Source organism: Onychostoma macrolepis, chromosome 01 (assembly GCF_012432095.1).
Source record: "Onychostoma macrolepis isolate SWU-2019 chromosome 01, ASM1243209v1, whole genome shotgun sequence".
Classification (NCBI taxonomy): Eukaryota; Metazoa; Chordata; class Actinopteri; order Cypriniformes; family Cyprinidae; genus Onychostoma; species Onychostoma macrolepis.
The window spans coordinates 44,267,844-44,292,343 of record NC_081155.1 but is presented as its reverse complement, the minus strand read 5'-3'; the positions used below and the strand labels follow the sequence as shown (position 1 = coordinate 44,292,343).

Below are 24,500 nucleotides of genomic sequence, written 5' to 3'. Positions count from 1 at the left end.
CAACTTTTGTCTTCTCAAGATGTTAACTGATGGACTGGAGTGGTGTGGATTATTGTGATGTTTTTATCAGCTGTTTGGACTCTCATTCTGACGGCACCCATTCACTGCAGAAGATTGGTGAGCAAGTGATGGAACATTACATTTCTTCAAATCTGATGAAGAAACAATTGGCATCTTGGATGGCCTTATTGCAGTCTTGGAGAAACAATTGAGACATTAAGGAGATCTTGACGGGTTGCACTGACAGATGAGCATGTTTTGAGTGTTTCCAGGTGAGGCGTGTAACAGTTACTACAAAGAACACATCATTTAGTCAACGACTCAGCGGTTTACTAACAAGTAGCGAAGACGTCCTGTTGATACGCATCGTTAAATCATCACTCAACGACAGAAGAAAAGCTGAAAGCTACATGCTGATCTCTCTAATGTTTCATCTGAGTGTCACTTACAGAAGCGACGACGTCTCCACACTGATGTGATGCTGAGGGGAGCGATGTGTCTTTCAGCACATTAAAAGAGCAGGATGAAATGAAGCCATGCCGCGCTGTCATAAATGAGTAACGGTCCTGTTAGATAACGCCCCGTGGGCTCGACTTTAGTAGACGGAGCGCCAGTGATTTGTTCACAGAATATCACGACACAGATAGTTTCTCATTCATGATCGTTATAAAATAATACAAACAAAGAATTTTTAAGGCAGCTGTCAAATAAATCATTAATCCTGACTATTTCAAGCAGCCTTAAAAGAGCTGTAAAGTTAGCTGTGTTAAAAGTTAAATAGGCTATAACAACAGACATAATTAATCTCAAAAGGTAAAATATTAACTTTCAAGCATCATTAGTGAACTAAAATGTTCACTCCATAGACAATTTTCCGCCTTAGTACAGACTTTTTACACTGAAAAAAATAAGAAGTTAAATTTACTTAATTTTTCTTTTGCAAGTTTTTGCACGAATATTTTTTAAGTAAAATTTAAATAAGGAATTGAGTAAAATCTATTTAACTAAGTTATCTCAAATTAGTAAAGGAAATAAGTAAATTTAACGTGACCAGGTAGAGTTTGATGAGTAATTTCTACTTAATTATTTTAAGTTTACCCTACAATACTCAAGTACATTTCACTAAAGTTTGTAAACTTTACTCAAACAACATAGCACTGAAAAAAAAAAAAAAAGCCTATAAAGCATGTGGTTAAGTTAAAAGCACGCATGTAAGCAAGTAGATTGCTCATTATTCATTTTAAGGTAATATGTTGACTCAATATAGTTATAAATTGAATGAACACAGAGACCTGAATACTTGGCACATGATACACAATGACGGTGACAATCAGTGAATAGTGTTTAAGCATGAATGGGCCATTTTGAGTAAAAAAATGAACTCCAGATGTCACAAAACAGCAAGTTACTTAACCTAACAACAAAAGCAACCATAAAACAGTGTAAATACATCTCGAAAACAGCAAAAAAAAATTACCTTATTAATTATTCATGCCCAAGTGCATGATGGGAACAACGGGATCATGACGTTGATATTTACTTAAACAATATTTGTAAAAATAACAAACAATTCCAAGTAAAATATACTTATAAGTTCAAACTTTAAATTCTACAAGCTTAAATTGAGTACTAATATTGAATTTACTCTTTTATTTAAATTCTTGCCTGAACTAAATTATTTAATGTAGAAACTACATTTGTTTTTCTGTAGTATTTACTTCACCACAAAATCATTTTTATCAGTGTATGAAAATGTATTTTTTTTTTTTTACATTTTTATATATTAATGACCCCAAAAATTTGAAATACAAGGTATATACTAGATAAATAAATACATGTAAAAATAAATTTTATAACCATATAGACTGACAGACAGAGAGACAGATAGATAGTTGTAAGTATGAATTTATAAATGTAAATCATTAAAATATCTATAGAAGTAAATCTGAATATATAGTTGTAAGTCTAAATATTGAAGTCAAAAATATAGTTTTAAGTTTGAATATATGAATGTAAATTGTGAATATATAGTAATTCTGACTATATACTTTTAAATCGGAATGTATTTTCATAAATCTTGAAATGTATATTCATAATATCAGCTTATCAAAATAACTAAAGCAGTGAAATGTCAAAAGTTGTAATGACAAAAATAAGTATGCAAAATGTACCATTTAATTTAGCATTATGCATAAAACAATGTCTGTGGAATCATTTATATATATATATATAAAACATTTCTGAGAATTGAATAAATAGTTGTAATTTGGTTCAGAGGAATACAGTAATCATGTGTTTGCATGGGTTTTCTGTTCACTAAGGGATAATATTTCTTCACCTTACAAATGGTTGTAAAAGCAAAAATGTTATGAAATACATCATTTTGTGAGGAAGTTTGATACTCTAGAGTCTAGAGTAAAACAGCCACTATTTTTTGTTTGTTTTTGTAATCAGCACCTCATTTAGAAACAATCATTGAATTTTGTTTAGCAAATACTGTATGATACAGGGCTTTTCAACCCAACACATATGATCTTTAACATTATATACAGTGATTAAGAAGAAGCACGTCATGTGAAAAGGCTGCTGCTCCAGGGCATCAGACTCCACGAGTGCATGTTAGTCCAGCATGGAGAAACATTGCCTGAGTGACCACCTCTAACCCAACAATAGTCTGACTTTGCACCTCTGGACTGACCTTGCTTTCAGCACAGACTCTCCCTCAGTGCCTGACCTTTCACTTCATCCTTCATAAGAACTCAGTAGTCCTGTGTTTATTAGTCACGTTGAAGCTCACCATCTCAGCTAACCCCACTTTCTACACTTTCACATTTATGGCATCTTATAAATGCTAGACAAGGTTTCATGTGTCAAAAACATTGTAATTTAGTTTTGCATGAGAATTTGAAAAAGAAGAAAGAAAAAAAGAAAGAAAAAAAAACGCAGACTGATTGATTCATTTATAAGAACAGATTCAAAATACAAGCTCTGCAACTGCAGTATAGATCATTCATTTGCTTAAATCAGCATATTAGAATGATTTCTGAAGACTGGAGTAATGATGCTGAAAATTCAGCTTTGATCACAAAAATAAATTACATTTTACTATATATTTACATAGAAAACAGCTATTTTAAATTGTAATAATATTTCACAATATTACTCTTTTTACAGCATTTTGGATCAAATGAATTCAGCCTCGGTGAGTATAAAATACTTTTTCCAAAAACATGAAAACATCCTACTGATCCCAAACTTTTGAACGGTAATGTACTGTATATATATATACTAGATAAATAAATGTTATATTAGAAAAAAAAAAAAAAAAATATATAATATACATAATACAAAAATGCATATATTCTAACAAATAAATAACATACTATATACTACATGTTTAAATGTCATTAAAATTCCCCGACATTCTCAGGGTTTCAATTTCAACTCTAGGCTATATTTAGTCTAAAAAGAGACCATATTCCATATTATGACCCCTTTAAAACCATAACAATCAAAAACAGGTTACTTTCATTCAATTTGATGACTAAATTACACAAAATTACACTTCTAGTTACAAAAACCTCTCAAATCTCAATTTCTTATGACGTTACCCATTCAACACCAAAATTGTCATCAACACAATTAATGGCACTAGAAATGTTCACAGATTGTTCCTTATTATAAGAAACCACCTCACTGCTTAGCATGCAGCAGTTTTGGCCGAAGTGTTCTCCTTCACGTCCCTCACGAATGTTATTCGTAATGAAGTCGGTGGACTTCAAAGCAGGCGTTTGATACTCGTCTGTATGACCAGAAACCAGCTCATTAGCTGCGGCTTTGATAAAAATCAAGCAAGTTATTATAGTGTTAACCTCGTAACCCAACAATGAAACACGCTGCACCTCGATGGAGGGGGAAACACTGTTATGAATCGCACCTTTCCCGCAGTTAGGAAACGTGATTCATTTTCCAGTATTAAAGAGATGCCCACGGCAGAACACATGCTGTTAGAGATAAGAAGATGCTTGATCAAATGGATCTGTCCTATGAAAGAGCATCTATTTCCAGTGAAGTGTTTCCAGGAAAGCTAATAACCGTTCCTTTTCTTCAGCGGCAAATCTTTTGATAAGTGTGATTACATGTGAACTGCTTGAATACAGACTGAACTATGAGCTGATGCTAAAAGCTAGATTTTTTTTTTGTTTTTTGTAATCAAATGCAATTTTGAAGAAAATATGATTCACTGCCACAATTCTGGTGTTTTAGGTGTATTTTAGAGCATTTAAACACGGTTGCTATGGAGATAATTATTGTGTGTGGTTGCAAGTTGTCAAAAGACCCGGTACTTCGGTACCAAGTTGGTACAAAAAAAAAAATGAAAACGTCATAGTACCAGGTTTTTTTTAAGTACCGGTGGTACCGAGTACCCGGTCAACCCGGTTCTGCGCTCTCTTCATAAACGCACCGAGACAGGGCGACATCAAGAGGAACACATCAAACTAACAAAACACTTTAAAGACCGACCCTTGGATCAAATGAAAGAGTTCAAGCAGGTAAGTTTCAATTTAATATTTAGCTTTTCTGTTATGAATATTTTCCATATTTTAATTTGAATGTCGGATTGAAATAAACATCGCTGTTATTTGCAGAGTTAATGTTAGCATAAGCGCAGCTAATATACGCTAATATAATGAAGTTTCTTTATTAACTATTTAATGCTCCTATAACTTTTGATTTTATATATTAGTCAATTTTGAAATTAACCCTGAGAAGAATAATTGCTATATAACTTTTGTTTATTGATAGGTCATTTTATCTAACAAATGGAATCTTATTGTAAAGTGATTTTAATACTACAGTTTCCATCTATTTGATATAATTGTCTTTATAAAAGCTGAGGTTTGTTATTTACTGAAAAGTTATATTTTAGCTGGAGATGATCTAATGTCGCATTTGGTCAGACTCAGCCCTTGCTTTACTTAAGTATATTATATTTTCCCAGCAAACCCTAAAACAGACAACAGTGTATAGTTGTTTTTTAGTGGCAGCAGAAATATGACAAAAACCTTTGGGTGAAACTTGTTTACTTTTTCAAACTTTTATTACTTGTGGAAAAACGTGAAACAATTTTAAATAAGCATAAAGAATGGCATTGATTTTTGTACAGTTTATTTTTTTGTTTAACTTTATTAATAAAACATAATGTGGTTTCTAATTAGAATGTTTTTGTGTTTTGCTTTGGTATCGAAATTGGTACTGAGAACCGTGGATTTTCACTGGTATTAGTACCGAATACAGAAATGACCCATACGAGCGTTCCCTAAATTAGCGCCCCTACCGGGAACAGGAGATGCTACACAAACGTGCATTGTGGGTTTCTTTTAAAATGTTTGCTATTTGCGTTTTAAACTCTCTGGCTATTCGAAGTGTTTTATTGCTAAAAAGATATGGATTTTAGATAACTTCAAGACACCTACAGGTAGAGTTTCCACTCGTCTCGTAAAGTAACGTTAGTCGATCATCCCGTATTTGTGAATGAAATTATGTCGTGTTTCAAACCGATACTGTACACACTGTTTGTCCCATTACTTCAACATGTTCCAGCATTATAAAGTTAGTTTTCATTGTGATATTCGTTTGAAATTCGCCTGTGGTGGGGAAAGGGATCACGTAAAAGTCCACACATTTACCATGTTTTTACCATAGTAACGTAGTTTTAATGTGGTATCTGTACTTTAAGCACAGTAACACATCACTTGCCTTAATACCTTTTTGTAAAGTAATTGTAATTCAATATTTTTTTTTTCTTGCAGTTACTTCAGATCACATACATCTCCGTCTTCTACAACGACCTTTAGTGTCCAACAGCTGTTTATGAAGCCATTAAGCTCACTTACTCTCTCTCTCTCTGTCAGCTTTTCCTTGCTTGTTTTTCTGAACTGTTATTCATAATTAATTTACACATTTTGCTCTCTTTATTCCTTTCTCTTGTTCATCCCCAGCTAACAAATTTATGTTCTGAGAACGTTTTTGTAACGTTCTGTTTTGGTTGTGGGAACGTTATTTGGAATGTTCCAAAAATGTGGAAATGTCCAGTTTGCGTTACGTTGCTAGAACGTTATTTGATGGTTAGCATAACGTTCCTACAACGTTCTTGCAACCTACATTTCACTAAAAATATAACGTTCTATGAACGTTTATTTGGAACATTCCAAGAACGTTAAAATGTCCAGTTTGCTTAATGTTCCTAGAACGTTATTTTTTGGTTAGCATAACGTTCCTACAACGTTCTTGCAACCTAAATTTCACTAAAAATATAATGTTCTATGAACGTTTATTTGGAACATTCCAAGAACGTTAAAATGTCCAGTTTGCTTAACGTTCCTAGAACGTTATTGTTTTGTTAGCATAACGTTCCTACAACGTTCTTGCAACCTAAATTTCACTAAAAATATAATGTTCTATGAGCGTTTATTTGGAACATTCCAAGACCGTTAAAATGTCCAGTTTGCTTAACGCGTTCCTAGAACGTTATTTTTGTTAGCATAACGTTCCTACAACGTTCTTGCAACCTAAATTTCACTAAAAATATAACGTTATATGAACGTTTGTTTGGAACATTCCAAGAACGTTCAAATGTCCAGTTTGCTTAACGTTCCTAGAACGTTATTTTTTGGTTAGCATAACGTTCCTACAACGTTCTTGCAACCTAAATTTCACTAAAAATATAATGTTCTATGAACGCTTATTTGGAACATTCAAGAACGTTAAAATGTCCAGTTTGCTTAACGCGTTCCTAGAACGTTATTGTTTTGTTAGCATAACGTTCCTACAACGTTCTTGCAACCTAAATTTCACTAAAAATATAATGTTCTATGAACGCGTTTATTTGGAACATTCCAAGAACGTTAAAATGTCCAGTTTGCTTAACGTTCCTAGAACGTTATTTTTTGTTAGCATAACGTTCCTACAACGTTCTTGCAACCTAAATTTCACTAACAATATAACGTTATATGAACGTTTGTTTGGAACATTCCAAGAACGTTAAAATGTCCAGTTTGCTTAACGTTCCTAGAACATTATTTTATGGTTAGCATAACGTTCCTGCAACCTAAATTTCATTTAAAAAAATATAACGTTCTATGAACGTTTATTTGGAACATTCCAAGAACGTTAAAATGTCCAGTTTGCTTAACGTAGCTAGAATGTTATTTTATGGTTAGCATAATGTTCCTACAACTTTATTTCCACCTACATTTTCTTAAAAATACAACATCCTAAAAACATTTATTTGGAACATTACAAAGTTTAGTTTAATAAAATGTTATTTTAAGATTAGCAGTATTGCAACATTTGCTTTCAACATCATTTTTATTAACACAACCTTCCAGATACGAGCAAGTATATAATTACATGTGCATTTCAACAGGTATCTGAATTATTAAAGATAGTCACTTTCAAAAAGTTCATTAACACATTGAACAAATTGGTGAAATTTGCATATCATGTAAAACAATAATAATAATAATAATATGTAGTTTAATATTTATGACAATGAACTATAACTTCACAGCTAAATATAAACTATCATATTAACATTTAATAATTGAGGACTTCTATATGAATTTGAGTGTGGGGTGTGGGTGCTGAAAAACTGTGGTCCATGTCCCGTCTCTCCACGCTCCATCTATAAAGTAAACAGATTGGCTGATGTTACAAAGTGATATTACAAAATGCCTATAAAATAATTAGTGTGGCTATGCCAAAAAAATTATTAGGATCTGTGCTGTGAGTTCTACAAATATTACATTACTCAAGAGTCAAAGGTAGTTTCATTTGACTTGGCATATGTTACTTTCATTGACAAGCTACTTTCATAGCAGCATTAAGAAAAATGTCTTCTGAAGCATCATTAGATTAAGAAAAATATAAACATTCAAATAATACATTTTCATCGTGTCATTTCCAAAAAACAATTTTTAGGTCAACATAAATTGACCTAATTTATTCATCTTGATAGGTATACACATGCACACTACTGGAAATACGCCATAATAGGGTAGTTAAGTCAACTGCAATTTCCATTTTATACCAATTTGAAACAGGAAAAATCCCTTCAAATATAGATAACATTTAGAAGTTATCAATAAAGTTATTAAATGGCAAAAGTTGCCTTGTTACATGTTATTAGCTAATAAACTGTTACATGAACTCAGTTAAGGAAGGAAACTCAGAGATAAAACAGGTAAGATTAATAGGTTCTAGTAGGTGTTTCTGGGTAGGGATGCTAGCATTGAACCATTAACTGACAGTAAGAATTTTTGCTATTAATACATCAGTTAAATTGTTAAAGAATAATTTGTAATGTTTTCCTTTAAAAAAAAAAATGCTGCATGGATTAAAAAAACTGCATTGTCAAAATGGCATTGAGAGCAAAAAAACAAGTTACACGTAAGTTGTTAGTTAATCCTTTAAATTTTACAGGTATTCAGAAACAAGATAAATAACAGAAGGTATAAGTAGCTATTATTATGTCTCAAAGCCTAAACTATAAACTTTTTGAAGCTTGAAAATAAAGACTGTCTAGACTTCCAATGGAAAGACAAAATGATGAATGAATATCAAAAATAAAAACATTCGTTTGAAGATGAATGAAATTCATTCAAAATGAATTTGGAAAAACATGAGGGTGAGTAAACCATGACAGAATTTAATTTTTTTTAACTATGCTGATCTCAGCTAAAATTTTTAAATATTGCCAAGTAAATATAAAGTTGTCCTGTCATGTGTCCTACCTTGTGCATCTTGACAATATCTGCAGAGACTACTTTTCAGATAGTAGTAGATCTGCCAGGATCATAACTTGAATGGCTGATGCCATTATTGTCCCTGAAGACAAAACACAAAATTAGAGAAATTTAACTCACAATTAAGCAACATTTATGGACAGCTTATTTTTATGAATCATAACAAGACAATTTTTAACCACTACAAACTTAGCATTAGCAATTACCTGACATCTTTATAAAAAACAAAGCAACTTTAGGATAAGGGAAAGTAGAAGTTTTATTAACTATATTAGTTAAGTATATAAATGTATAACTATAATCAGAACTTAAGACTTCACTGGTATTCTTCTGAAGCAACACAAAATACCAAAAGACTTTGACGGAATGACAGACAAACTGAAATTTAAGATGTTATTCACTCTGCCAATTCAGTCTGAATCAAATTGGTGGCACACTACATTACATCAAACATGACCGGTCTTTAGATGTCATTCTTGTGGGATGTTAGTTTGTTATTTTTCATCTGTATTGTGTAACGTTATTCACGATTTGATCTTTAGGTTTAAATTTCAATCTAATATTCACAAAACAAAAGTATACTATTGCTTCAGAAGACTTAACATTTGTGCTGCTGGTCATTTCTGGTCATCATTACATCTGCATTAATAGCAATTCATCAAAATATAAAAACCGAAGAACGATGAATTTAAATAACTGTTTATAAGGTGACAAATTACATCTTGTACAACACTAAAGCCCATCAATTTGTTTAATGTGAATACTACTTAATTTATTTTAGACCCATATTAGTATCAGCCGTCTTGTTGCAAATGACCCCTCGCTGCCTTTGCACTGAAAAGATTGATTTCAAAAGCATGACAACAATTTGTTAGTATGAATTTTAAGAAAGACAACGTGAGGAGCAAATAACTGTGTAAAATGTTAACTAAGGTTAACAAAACAGCCATTATAAATGCTCCTCAGCCCCTTTGTTCACTGCGTTCGGATTTAGTAAACTTGATCAGCATCACATGGATATTCTAGATGAAACTGACAAAGCGGATAATAAATAATGATTAACTAAAAGTTTAAACGTATTGTAATACAGAGAATATGTCTTTGCTTTACCTTGCTTGAGAACTGTGGCGAGTGACGGTTACAGATGACGACATCCTGTCAGCTGTCTCTCCAGTTTGTCTGAAAAATGCGCGCGGTTTTTGAAAAATAATATTTTGTCTCGAGTAAAATTAATTTCTTTATAAGGATTGATCTATGCTTAATATGAAGCAGATTGATGTATTTATTATATTATCTTTAGTTATGAAGGCTATTTAATTAATATTGAGAGAGATCAAACGTGACTTCTCGAAAAACAATGTTAGAAATCATGAATTAAGCTAATTTTTAGATTAAATTAATTTATACTTATTTAGATTGAGCTCCCCTTAACCTAATGAGATTTTGAGTTCACATCACAAATATATATTGAGTTGAAATAAATTTTTTTTTGTTAAATTAACTAATTTAATTTAGCAATGCCACTGATTTACAGTGTATGACATTTCACTATAGGCCTATGACTTCAATAAGTTATAAAAGATATATCATTAATAATGATAAAGTATATAATTATAAAAGATTCAGTGACTCATTCAGGTGATTTGCCACATCCTAATCGAGGTTGTAGTTTCATATTTAAATACATTTTATTTTTCTATCATATTCGGTTCTATTCTATTCATGTTTTATATAGCCTATAAGTTGTTTTTTCTTTTTTTCTAAAGATGTTTCTCCCAACATTATGGTAATGTTCATAAAGTAGCCTGCAAACATAAGGACATGAATACTGTTCTCAGAATGTTTTGATAACAACATAACATTTAGCATTTAATTATTAATTTAGAAATTATATTACATTACAATAACGTTCTAAGAATGTTGTTCTAAAAATGTTTTCTCTCGACATTATGAGAACGTTCATTAAGTACAAATCAAATCTTAAAGACGTTCCAAGAACGTTGATTTAAGAATGTTTTCTCTCAACATTATAAGGACGTTCATTAAGTACAAATAACGTCCTAAAAACGTTCCAAGAACGTTGATTTAAGAACGTTTTCTATCAGCATTATAAGAACATTCATCAAGTAAAAATGACGTCCTAAAACGTTCCAAGAACGTTGATTTAAGAACGCTTATCAACATTATGAGAACGTTCATCAAGTACAAGTCACGTCCTAAAGGCGTTCCAAGAACGTTGTTCTAAGAACGTTTTCTCTCAACATTATGAGAACGTTCATGAAGTACAAGTCACGTCTAAAGGCGTTCCAAGAACGTTGATTTAAGAACGTTTTCTATCAACATTATAAGGACGTTCATTAAGTACAAATAACGTCCTAAAAACGTTCCAAGAACGTTGATTTAAGAACGTTTTCTATCAGCATTATAAGAACATTCATCAAGTAAAAATGACGTCCTAAAGACGTTCCAAGAACGTTGATTTAAGAACGTTTTCTCTCAACATTATAAGGACGTTCATTAAGTACAAATAACGTCCTAAAAACGTTCCAAGAACGTTGATTTAAGAACGTTTTCTATCAGCATTATAAGAACATTCATCAAGTAAAAATGGCGTCCTAAAGACGTTCCAAGAACGTTGATTTAAGAACGTTTTCTCTCAACATTATGAGAACGTTCATGAAGTACAAGTCACGTCCTAAAGACGTTCCAAGAACGTTGATTTAAGAACGTTTTCTATCGACATTATGAGAACGTTCATGAAGTACAAGTCACGTCCTAAAGACGTTCCAAGAACGTTGATTTAAGAACGTTTTCTATCAACATTATGAGAACGTTCATTAAGTACAAATCACGTCCTAAAGACATTCCAAGAACATTGTTCTAAGAACGTTTTCTATCAGCATTATGAGAATGTTCATGAAGTACAAATTACGTCCTCAAGACGTTCCAAGAACGTTGATTTAAGAACGTTTTCTATCAACGTTATGAGAACGTTCATCAAGTACAAGTCACGTCCTAAAGACGTTACAAGAACATTGTTCTAAGAACGTTTTCTCAACATTATGAGAACGTTCATTAAGTACAAATCACGTCCTCAAGACGTTACAAGAACATTGTTCTAAGAACGTTTTCTATCAACGTTATGAGAACGTTCATTAAGTACAAATCACGTCCTAAAGACGTTCCAAGAACATTGTTCTAAGAACGTTTTCTATCAACGTTATAAGAACGTTCATTAAGTACAAATCACGTCCTAAAGACGTTCCAAGAACATTGTTCTAAGAACGTTTTCTATCAACATTATGAGAACGTTCATTAAGTACATGGCATATTTTCAAAGCTCTCAATCCAATTTTGATTAGTTATGTCAAAAAGCTGCTAATATTAACAGGTAACTTGTACTCGAAGCTCCTAATGCTGAACTTGAGGAAGCTGCCAGGGAGGCTAAGGTTCCACATTTTCTGTTTTCTTTGTTTCAGCTAAAAAGGAAGACCAAAGGAAGGCCTGTCAAACTCTTGTCTTGTGGTGAGGCATGAATTTGTGTGTTTATGGAGAAGACCAAAAGCTGCAAAGGCAAACAATTCCAGTGGTACGTCTGTGTTGGTCTTAACCATTTGACTGAACTTTACTGCAGTTACATTTTGCACAGCATTTGATGTTTCTTAAACTTTGGTTTACATATCCCACAGCCCCATCAGGAAGAACCCCCAGAAAAGTATTACGCCGAAGTAGTAATAATTCATAGAATTTCAGCAAATTCATATGATATTGTACAAGTGTACTCTAAGTTCTAGGACTTTTACTCCTGCTGACATTGGCCGTTGCCTCAACTCTCATGCAGTGTTTATATCATAAAGTTTATATTAAGTCCACTGTATTCTTTACTAATCTTTACAAATTGGCACAGCCTCTTCCCGTGATATATGATACATGATATCTGTCCACACCTCACAGTCTGCCTTTCTTTCCATGTTCACATCTGTCTATGAAGCAAGAGTCTAGAAATGCTAGTTTAACTTGTCACGTGACAAATCAGATCTTCAATTAATTTGGCCAAATCAGTTCACTTAAAGCTGTTCACACCAAGAACAATAACTATAATGAGAACCATTTAGCATCCACACCAACAGACAATAACATTCTATTTATTATAAGCGGGCTCTACAGTTGGAAGTTTATATTGTCTGCCATTTGTTGTTGTCAGTATTTTCATTGTTCATCATGCGATCAATTCTCTTTCTTTCTGTGTTGCAGGATTTCTCAAAGATTACTCCATCAGCTCTCCACAATATCAGCCCGTCCAAAAGCTTCCACATCTCTCTCTCTCTCTCTCGCATGGCACATCTGCTCTCAGTCCTTACTGCCAACATCCAGTCTTAGCATGTCTACCTGTTTTAATTTCTCCTCTACAGTCAACACTCTGTGAGCTGTGAGCACTCCTGTCGCTATCATTATGATTTTTATAATTATACAATTATAATTGTTATCAACCATTTTAATTTGTCTTGCATATAGTCACAATAGAAGGAGACAATGACTACAAGAGATATATTTTTAAATTTTACAGAAGCAAATCTATTGCTGCATCAGGTTAACCATACGATGCAATCTGTTGTTGCAGTTTTATGTTGAGTAGGGACAAATAAATCACCGCAAGAACCGGGAAGATCCTGTCATAAATGACCATATATGGACAAGTAAGTGTGACGCCTCTGCTCAACTGGGTTGCCATTGGCTTTGCAGTTCTCTTGGCACTCGCAGAACTCGCTGTGATTGGACTATCTTTTAACCCAAAATTAAAAAATGCTTAATGTTGCAAAGTACGTTTTGTTGTTATTATTACTTGAATAATACCTTCAATTAACAATTAAGTGTTGTTATTTCGTGAGAAATCACCTCTTTACCGAGATCCTAACCCTAACTCTAAGCATAACTTAATTGTACTACTAATAGGAGCGTTGCGTTCTATCGATAGAATGGCAGAGGCTTATGGGTAATGTAGTTTAAAATGTTTAATAATGAAATGGGGAAAAATACAATCTTTTTTGAACAAAGGGTCATCTAAACATGTTCATTGTGCATATATATATGACATATCTGAGAGGCAGGCTGAAATTTGGTATTTTACTAAGAGCACTTTTTTAAACACCTTTATACCACCTTTCCGTATATGTTTGAAAACTGTGTCCAACATTATTTAGTAAACATAGCATAAGTAGTTGTCCTGCCAATTTTCTCTTTGATACTATAATCAGACTTTGATTTACAGCCATTTGAAATGTTCAATTTTTTGCTCTTCCAGGGGACTCTGCTGGGCCCCTGGGGATTGAAGGACTGCAAAACATACACAGATCTCTTCTCATCATGGACAACAAACTGTGTTGAGTCGCATTTATGTCTGAGAATTTATTTTAGATTGTCTTTTCAACAACATGCCATTATGTAAGTTGTGGAAAGTCATAGTTAGAATAAGAATATACTCAAATCTACATCAGTGCCTTTTTGGAATGGGCTCCATTTATTTAATTAGATCAAGAACATGAATACAGTGATGACAGTAAACAAAGACACCAAATTAAACAACCAATACATATTGTGACACTTCATTGTACTATATTACACAAGGTCAATGTGTCATTCAGTAAGACAAGGTTCAGACAGTGTGTAGTTTATGTGCAAATTCACACAATTCTTGCAGTGCCAAGAATCATAACATTAAAGACCTTGAATTTGTAAAACTCTTGTCAAAAAATTCTCATCTTTGTCCTCCTCAAGTTTTGGACTTCAGTAATGTGCATGCTCATCTTCATTATAATATAGTACTCGATTCATGTTGATCTTTCCCTGATACATCACCCTCAGTTGTGCATGAAGTGCCTGTAGCAATATAGTCCATGCAGTCTCTTCTAATGCATCTTTCAGTCACAGATATGACAAAATGTTCATGTCTTAATTAAAACATTCATGGTAATTATACATGTATTGTTTACAAAATTAAGGTGTATTTACCAAACACCATCCTTAATACAAAATATTCACCATAATTTATTATCCAACTCCATGTGCAATACTTTACTGGAGAATACAACATAAAGACAGCTAAAGTAGCATATAAAGACATCATATTCAAGAGAAATAAAAATGGGTTGTTAAAACCATATTATATTAATCAGGTCACAACTGATGAAGCCAGCCAAATGCATGCATGGTGAAATATCTCGAGCATCATATAATCACATTCAGTTTCCTTCCCATCGTCAGAGCTCTCCTGGTTTTCTTCCTCTTGCTTGCTTGTCCATGTCCCTATCACAATCATAATCTTCTTCTTCCATGTCATGAACAATTTGCAGTTGTTATCCAGCACCCTACACTACAACTCATGAACAAAAGACGTGACCAATTCAAATCAAAACACTGGTATTGTCACAATACCGTGAACGCAAGTGTACAGGTGGTGAAGTCTTTTGTGCAAACTGCAGCATGACAGTATGGATGACAAATATTGAATATATATGCAACACATATACATATATATGTGGTAAATATTATACTATACAGAGAGCATGAAATGAAAACAATAATAAACACAATAATCACAGTACACATATACCTTTGCAGTGCAGTACGGTATGCATTAGTGCAAACATAATGTCAGGGTGCAGAATAATAGTGAGTCAGAGTCCAGTCAGCGTAGGTGATAGAGTGCAGGGCATAAGAGGTTCGTGGGGTGTGTGTGGTGTTACTGGTACGAGTTCAGTTCAGTCTGATTGCCTGTGGAAAGAACTTGTCTCACAAGTTATCCAACTTATCTGCTGGTGCGGGTTCTGCTGATGGTAATGGTAAAAGCAGTCCATGGTTCGGGTGGCTGGAGTCTCTGATGGTTCTCCGTGCTTTCCTCACACACCACCTGGTGTAGATGTCCTGGAGGGACAAAATCATTTAGGGTGTTGTAAATCAATAAACAATATAATAATATTATTTATTGCACTGGACTTACCATTGATTCTTGTTGGAGGTTGTTGGAGGTATGGGCCAAAATAATCCCTCCATCACTATCTTGCAGTTGTTCAGTTGTGAAGTTTCTTTTATGGGCCGTAACATCTGCGCTGTCACAGTGGAGCTGTTCGTGAATGCAGTCTTCACAGCAGATACCTGATGGGTTCAGGCAGCAGTGCAGCACTTGGTGGCCATTGAATTGATATCTTCATCAACTGGATTCATCCTCCTTCAAACAAACAGAAAAAAAAAAAAACAATAAGTCAACAATAACCCAGAGATGATGCACAGCTGATTTGCTCATTCTAGGAGCTATAAAAAGATAGCTATATGTGAAAAATGATAACTGCTGACTTGAAGAGTCCTTTGAGAGATCAACATCAAATGGTGTACCACACATAACTGCACGGCTTAAATGCAGACATACCAGTGGAAATGTACAAATTTCCAGCTCTCTGTCTTTTCTGTTTGGGCACAAGAAGGCCATGTTCATTCGGCTTGCTGTGACTGACTGTCTTTGTGTTTTTGGTCTTCAGCTGTAAAACAAGAAAAATGCATTTATGGCAACTGTATACATCAGATTCAGAGTCTGAGAAAAGGCCATCATGCAAACTCTCAGTTTCTACCGTACAACAGAGCACAAAAGAATGTGTGTGTGAGTGAGTGAGGGAGTAAAGTAATAAGATGAAGAGAAATAGGCAGAGAAAGGCAGAATTTTTTGTTTAAGTTTAACAAAATGAGAGGAAAAAGGTTTTTAGAAAAAGCTGTATTCTCAAGCTATATTAATATGAATTATTTTAAACATGATTACATGCTAGTGGGATTGTTGTAAGCAGTTTAAAGGCCTCTTCACACCAAGGATGAGTCCACACCGCAACTATTTAACATGTAATGACAGAGTAACAATATCATTAGAATCAATTTTCATTTTCTTTTAACATTTAAAAAGACAGAGGAACAATATAATTGGAATAAATTTTCCTGCTGATTAACAATAAAAACAGCCAATCAGAATCCAGCTGACATTAAAGAGCTTGAGCATTTAAAGTGGCGGACAACAACTTAACTGCAGCGTGTATACTAATAAATTGAACTTTATCATTTGTTGGTGTGGATGCTGAAATACAGTAGATCTCATTATAGTTATTGTTCTTGGTGTGAACAGCTTTAAGTGAACTGATTTGGCCAAATTAATTGAAGATCTGATTTGTCACGTGACAAGTTAAACTAGCATTTCCAGACTCTTGCTTCTTAGACAGATGTGTTCAATAAAAAATCAACATGGAAAGAAAGGCAGACTGTGAGGTGTGGACAGATATCATGTACTGTTGGAACAGGAAGAGACCGCACCGATTTGTAAAGATTAATAAAGAATACAATGGACTTAATATAAATTTTAGGATATAAACACTCTGACTACTTACAATGGGCACAATCTGCATGAGAGTACAAGTTACCGGTTAATATTAGCAGCTTTTTGACAAAACTAATCAAAATTTTATTGTGCGCTTTGAAAATATGCCATGATGAACAAGAGAAAGGAAGAAAGAGAGCAAAAATGTGTAAATGAATTATGAGTAACAATTCAAACAGAGCTTAATGGCTTCATAAACAGCTGTTGGACACTAAAGGTTGTTGTAGAAGACGGAGATGTAAGTACAGGGATGTAAGTATTCTGTATGAAGACATTTGAGGTCTTTGACTCAACAAAACTTCTACAGTAAAGTCTCTAACTAGCAAACATAATTACATAATACAAATCAATATTATATCATACACTGATGTTCAGCTGGTCAACGCAGCTTCACCTATTCAATTATTTGATTTCGCCTGTAGTGCTTTGTGTGAACATTTTAAGGCATGCTTTCAAGTGTGCACTAAAAACATAAAGAAAGCAGCATTCCTTGTATTTCACCATAGAAATCTGAATCTGATGCAACCTGAGAAACAGCAGGGCTATTCCTGAAGCCCGGACTGAAGGGAAAACCCAAGACAATAAGGGCTTTCAAGTGTTGTCAGATACTGTTCTTACTTCACCTCTGTTGGCAAGCGCAGCTTCCTCACTGTCAGCGTCTGACCTTCTCTTAGCGTGGCCCATCAGGCAAAGAGCGGAAAGAGTAGCAGATGGTTCTGGAAGGTCCCTCAGGGACATCTTCATATACTGTATATGAAGCTATTAAAACCAGTGGGCTGAGGAGGAGAGGATTGTTTTTGAAATGATATAGCTCATTTATTTTGTTTGTGTAGCTGTCTGGCAAATGCTAATGAGCAAGCGCTAACCAATAATAAACAGTGGCTGTTTTTTTTGATGGGAACTCTTGCTGCATTTGAGTGAGGACTGATAACCAAATTCACACCTGTAAAAAGATGGAGCTGATCGAAAAATTTACAATACAGATTCATGTCTTTTTTTTCATGCATCCCATCTGATGGTACTACAGTAATTTACATTTGTGCAATAAAATACAATTTTCATAAGCATAAATCAAGGATTCACAAATTTTTTTGTCGGATGAACCCATCTGATATTTTTAATATTTCATTAATTTAACAACGCATTTTCAGTTTACAATTCTCAGATGTTGGCTAATTTTCACATAACATGCAGGTAAACAAATAAAATATATATATATATTTTTATATTTTACAATATTATTTACTGAATTATTATTTATATGTTTTTATTTTATTTATTTTAATTTGACTTTTTTTTGTGTATTATATTAAGTGTACATAGAGCTGTTACAAATCCACAAACCCCATGCAATAAACTTTACAAAACCCCAGTTTGGGAAACCTGGCCTAAATGAAAATAAAATGAATTGGATAATAACTTCAACATTAAAATGAATAAACAAATGAATGAATTTCCATCCTGTCCCTAAATCAGGGATTCCCAAACGTTTTTGTCAGTTGAACCTCTTTGACCTGAAATATTTTAAGTGTCTAATTTTGATTATTTTTAATGTAATTTATTTACTTTAATTTTCCTTTTTTTTTTTTTTGTGATTTAAATTACATGCACAGAGTGCTTTTAAAAAACCCCACAAACTATTACTTATATAATAACTTTAAAATGAAATAACTCATTTTTGATTCCTATTTTTTTTCCCTGCAATTTCCATCCTGTGCAAAAATATTTTTTTTCATAAGCCTAAATCAGGGATTCCCAAAATTAAGTTCAATATTTCAATAGCTTAATAACATTCTCATGTTCACGGTTCTCTGATATTGTTATAATGGTCACATGACATGCAGGCAAACAAATACAATATTGTGGTATTTTTAGTGTTTTTTTTTTAGTAAGCATTTCTTTATTGATTGTTTTTCCCCCACATTTTTTGTTATTTAAATTATATGCACAGAGAACTTTTACAAAAAAATAATTAAAATAATTAAAAAAATAAAAAATAAACTGGCCTTAAAAAATTAAAGTAAAATAGTTTGGATAATAACTTAAACATTAAAATTAATAAAATAATGACTCACCCTTGATTGCAATTTTGTCTGCTATCCTCTTCTGTCTAGCAGATATTTTTTTAACCTCATTGTGAATGGGTCCATAGGAATCTATAGTTTGTATTAATATCAAAATACAAATACTCATGCTTGGTGTGAACAGACCTTTAGATCAGCATGCAAACTGGTTTCTGCTGGTTTAGCTAGTGGACCAGCCCAGCCTTACTCACCTTGGCCAGGAATCACTCAATAATACTCATCTAGGATCTGGATTTTGATTCGAATGAAATCGCCAAGAGCTAAAATAGCAGAAAAGGGCTGCCATATGATGTACTTTTGGACTGATTAACAAAAGCGTCACGTTGAATGAAGTTGGGAAGGCCTTTTGAGAGGAGTGAAAAGTGCCTACAGCCAAAACAACCACACAAGGCAAACAGAAATCGCACTCCATTTTTAAAAGTGCTTATTGCCATTCTCTCAAATGCAATGATATGGCTATGCATTAGTCAGTAAGGAAGATATTGCTCTAATAATTTCCCCAAAAAAGCTTGCGGAATGGAAAACGAACGGTTGCGTTCATTAGCAGTGACAGAACCCAGCCTCGTGCCGTTTCTTTGGGAATGCTGATTTTTAAAACATAATCACCCCATTCATTTACACCGCAGACACGTTTCAGTGCCTGATCAAGTATTCTGAGCCGGTCATGGTTTGTAGGGAAATTCAAAGGGCATTAGCTCAAAGTGACTGCATCCAGAAAGCAAAACAAAGGGGGCAGCATATTTATCCCAGTGGTATTCCAGGCTGTGTTGTCCCAGACACAGTGAAGTTTCCAGCTGTGAAGAAGCCATCTGTTCTCCTCTCCTTCATTTTAATTAGCAGCGGTTCTTTCCTTTATCAGCACACGCCTGACTTTCTCTCCAGAGTCTCGAAACGCAGGATTATGACAAACAGGTCATGCGATCCATTGAGGCCTCCAAACAAACACCGATTAATATTTCAACGCCCCTAATTGTGTCGTCAATGGAAATGGAAAGGACACGCTCACCTTTTGTCCTAATTTGTATTAATGATGTTTATGCCGTTTGATGCATGTGTGGAGTGCAACAACTATATTGATTTAAATGATCTGAGGCGCCATATTGCGATGTAGTTGTGATGATCTCCTTTCGAAGGTTACAGAGCAAAAATGCCATCTGTAGAACAGTTCAGATCAAGAAAGTCTTGTTCAGATCCAACTGGTGGGTTAAATCCTAAAAATGGGTCATGGGTCTGTTCTGATTGCTTACAGTAATGGAAAAAAAGGATCTAAGCTCTATAAGCTCCTATCAAATGTATAAATGTAAAATTTAGTTAAGAAACTGGCATACTAAAGTACATTAAACACGTTTTTATTTCAGGTCTGTGCAACCGCCTTAAACATTAAAATTATGCAGGTCAAACTGAACCAAAAACATCATAATCATAATAGAAATTTTGCCTGCACATTAAGTTCTGTCACTTTGCTGCCATATTTATTACCCAAAAAGAAAAAGTGGCTAAATTTCAAGAAAAACTTGCAGTACTTCATTTTGATGAAGTCAAAGGCCAGTCAAACTATAAAAAATTATTTGTATTTGCCAGGCATTTATCTTGAATAAAAATGTTCCACTAAGCTTGTCGCAGTGCCATATCTGCAAAAGATGTTCAACTATCAGAAATGCTGCAGGATATAAAATATCAAATAAAAAGCAATATTTACCCACATATTTTTACACATACATTTTCATACTTTCAAGACGTTGACATTTTTTACCTGTATTTTGAATTGACTGGACATTTGCAGACTCTAGTTTCGCAGTCTTCATTTTATATCTAATTTAAACAGTTGCAAAAATGGCACTAATGACAATCTCTATGAAGCTTGATGGCCAAAAAAACATTACGATATTATCATAATTTTATATCTCCAGCAAAATCATTGCAAATGTTCCATCTATTAAGGATTAAAGGATTTTAACTTAATTTGCGAGTAACTTGCAGCGCATTGGCATGTTTGAACATCAGGTGGTCTGGTTTGGTCTGAAGTGTGTGGTACATCATGCTGAGATTAAAAGAGCTCTTAGAGGCCCTTAAAAAAGATTGCCCATGAATCTGGTAAGGGTTTTGTCTCCAAGTCATTTTGTAATCAGTCCATTCAACTTCAGATTTCCAACCACTGGCAATTTAGCCAGGCCATCCCACCAAATTTAGCCAGAAAGCTGAAATAGCTCAAAATAGCATATTACTAAATGCTATTTATGAATCTTAAACCATCCTGTTCATACAACAGCATAGAAGAGAGGAGCTCAAATAAGGTCAAAAATACTTAAAATAAATAAATAAATAATTAATAATAATAATAATATATATCCATTACCAGAATGGAATCACAACTTGCACAGCATTATTTAATAAATGCATCCAATCAATGCACAAGCTCATACATTAGGCAAAACCTTTACTAACTGACCGAAACGGTGCATGCATTTTAGACTTTATCCCACAATGCAATATTATAAACTTGACAAGCTTTGATATGTATGCAACTAAATAAACAAATAAATAAATAAATATATAAAACTGCAAAATATCCGCATCTTTCTGAGATGATAACTGGAAGCGACTCACTGAATCACACATGCAGAATTTTGCATAACGTTTTACTAAACGTAACAGGCAAAATCCCATTTCAAATAGGAGGCAGTGTTGCATTCCGAACATAACCAAGGTCTTGAAGAACCCCAGGATAATGTAAAAGGGATTTATAAGCAAGTCTTGCCTCAGTTAATGTCAAATTGCATGAATCAACCATCCAAAAGAGACTTCATAACTTTGCCCAAGATGCAAGGTCAGACTTGGTGAATATAGATGCACACTGAAGTGTGTCAAACAACATTTAAGATCAGATCAAGACTCAATGTGCTCTGAATGTATAAAGCAAAGCAATGAGTTTGACTACAATGGCGCATCACATTTAACTGGAGCATGCAATGCAACCAAGTCCCCAAACAAGCTCTCGAAAGGCCAAACTGAGGAGTAATAGCTTTGAAGTTTAAATCATTTAAAAACAAATCAAAACAAAAGTTCTTGCTCAAAAAAAAGGGACTGGGATTTGAGAAAAATAAAATAAAAAATACAGTATTTTATTAAACATTGGTACATTGGTGTCAAACCAATTCCATACTGTCTGAGCCACTTCAGATCATAATTTTCTAATATTAGACTAGCAGATCAGATCAAATGATTTTACTTATATTAAAGTAGAGACCTAAACTATATCTAGAGCCAAGAATATCACTGGTGGACTCTTTTCACGTGAAACGACAACCACTTCTTAATCAAAACATGCCAAAAACACTTAAGCAATGACTCTTGCACAGGAAAACACAGTACAAATCACATTTGCTTCTGAAAATTTTAAATCTTTATCTATCAAAATGATTGAAATAGAAGATATATATCATGCAAATGATGCTTTGCGAATTTTAATTATTAAAAGTTTAACTGTCTTTATGTCAGAAATTATTTTATTGCTTCTGTTTGTTACTGCATATTAGTCTTTGTTGTGTTCCACTTTCTGTGTGTACCTGATAATAAATAGTGAAATGCAGCCAGCGTCTCTCTCCCATGGATGCTGTTTGAGTCCTGCTGATCTGGGCTCCTGAATGCTCAAATGGCCAACCAAGGTACAGCTTATCAGTGCTGCAGGATTCAGGTCTGGGAGTCTGCGGCCCCTCGCTGGCCTTCCCATCTTTCCAGCCTCTGTGTGAAGTCCCACAGACAGCATGACAAATACGGCCTGTCAGTCAAGAACTACTCTGCTAACTCTGAAATGCATCCAGCTAGTGGACATAACAAATAAGAGCAGATGCCTATGAGGGTGCATCATCAAATGAGTGCTGTGAATTCTTTTTTTTTTTTTTTGGTAACAATAAATAATGCATCCCGTAGCACTCAACATGTATTCGTCCAGGTTTGTTGATATGAAGTTTACTTAGGGTACACCAGCAGGTAAATGTGTTACGTTGCTTGTTGTGACTGTATGTATGTCGAATTTTTCTGGTCACACTTTATTTTAAGCTCTAATTCTCGCCATTAACAAACCATTAACTAGGACTTTTGCTTCAACAAACTCCTGATTTGCTGCTTATTAATAAGTAGTAAGGTAGTTGTTAAGTTTAGGTATTGGGATTAGGGATGTAGAATATGGTCATGCAGAATATGTGCGTTATACTGTAAGTAGGCTATAAACAGCTAATATGTTAATAATATGCATAAGCAACTAGTTGATAGTGAAAACTAGCCCCTAAAGTGTTACCTATACGTTTTATTTCAAAACCCAAAAACAAAACAAATGTCGCTTTTCATATTTGGCGCTCTTTTTTTGAGTGACAGTTAACTGCCGCCTGGAGGCAGCACGGAGCGTTAGTCAACCGATCATCTCTTCCTCTTCATTACAGCTTAAATAACGAAAAACCAAAAACAAAACATGAATGAACATCAGAAGGTATGCTGAAAGATGCAGTACATCTTTCGGTAAATATATAATATAACCTCTAATGTAATCGCTCAGTCAACGTTTAAACTGCAGAAGACGGCAAGAAAACGGCTTGTGAACTACATGTGCATGTAGGCCTATCTCAGAAAAGCCAATGTTCAAAGCTCATTAACTAGAAAAAGTAGCTACTTCAGAAAAAGCTAAAATCGTAATATTGTTCAATATAACATATGCGTAGTTCAACTTACTCTGTTCTTTATGTCTCTGTTGCCCTTTCCAGACAGATTTTCAGTCCTCGTGGTGGATTTTACAGTTACGTAGTTATTCCAGTAGGAGGCGACAAGTGACTGAGAGGTTCATTGGTGAGTCATTGACTGATTCATTCAACTGATTCTTTCGAACTTAGTGATTCATTCAGCAACGAAACTATTTACAGGTAGTACAAGTGAGTCATTGAATCATTTATTCAACCGATTCGTTTAAAATACGCATTCAGGAACGAAGCACTTGACTTGCCTTTGAAAAAGACTTAAAAGGATCCAAAATAATGTTTTTGATTCTAAAACATCAACAAAATTTAAATTTAATTAAAATTGTTGCATACTATAGTCTGCAAGGCTTGATGTTGCATATTTTCACATATTATTTTTATCAGTAGAAGGCAGTATTCCACTATTAGTAATAATACTGAAATGATGACGTCTTGAAATGAAACTTTCCTG

At 33.9% G+C, this 24,500-nt stretch overlaps 1 long non-coding RNA gene across 1 annotated transcript; it reads right to left on the bottom strand.

Moving 5' to 3' along the window:
* Positions 1–6,922: 6,922 nt before the first annotated feature.
* LOC131547144 (uncharacterized) lies at positions 6,923–9,989 on the bottom strand. The gene is made up of 3 exons (XR_009272857.1): positions 9,918–9,989; positions 8,796–8,889; positions 6,923–7,687 (listed from the first exon to the last, which is right to left on the bottom strand). It is a non-coding gene; the product is annotated as an uncharacterized LOC131547144 (long non-coding RNA).
* Between the last annotated feature and the right edge of the window lie 14,511 nt (positions 9,990–24,500).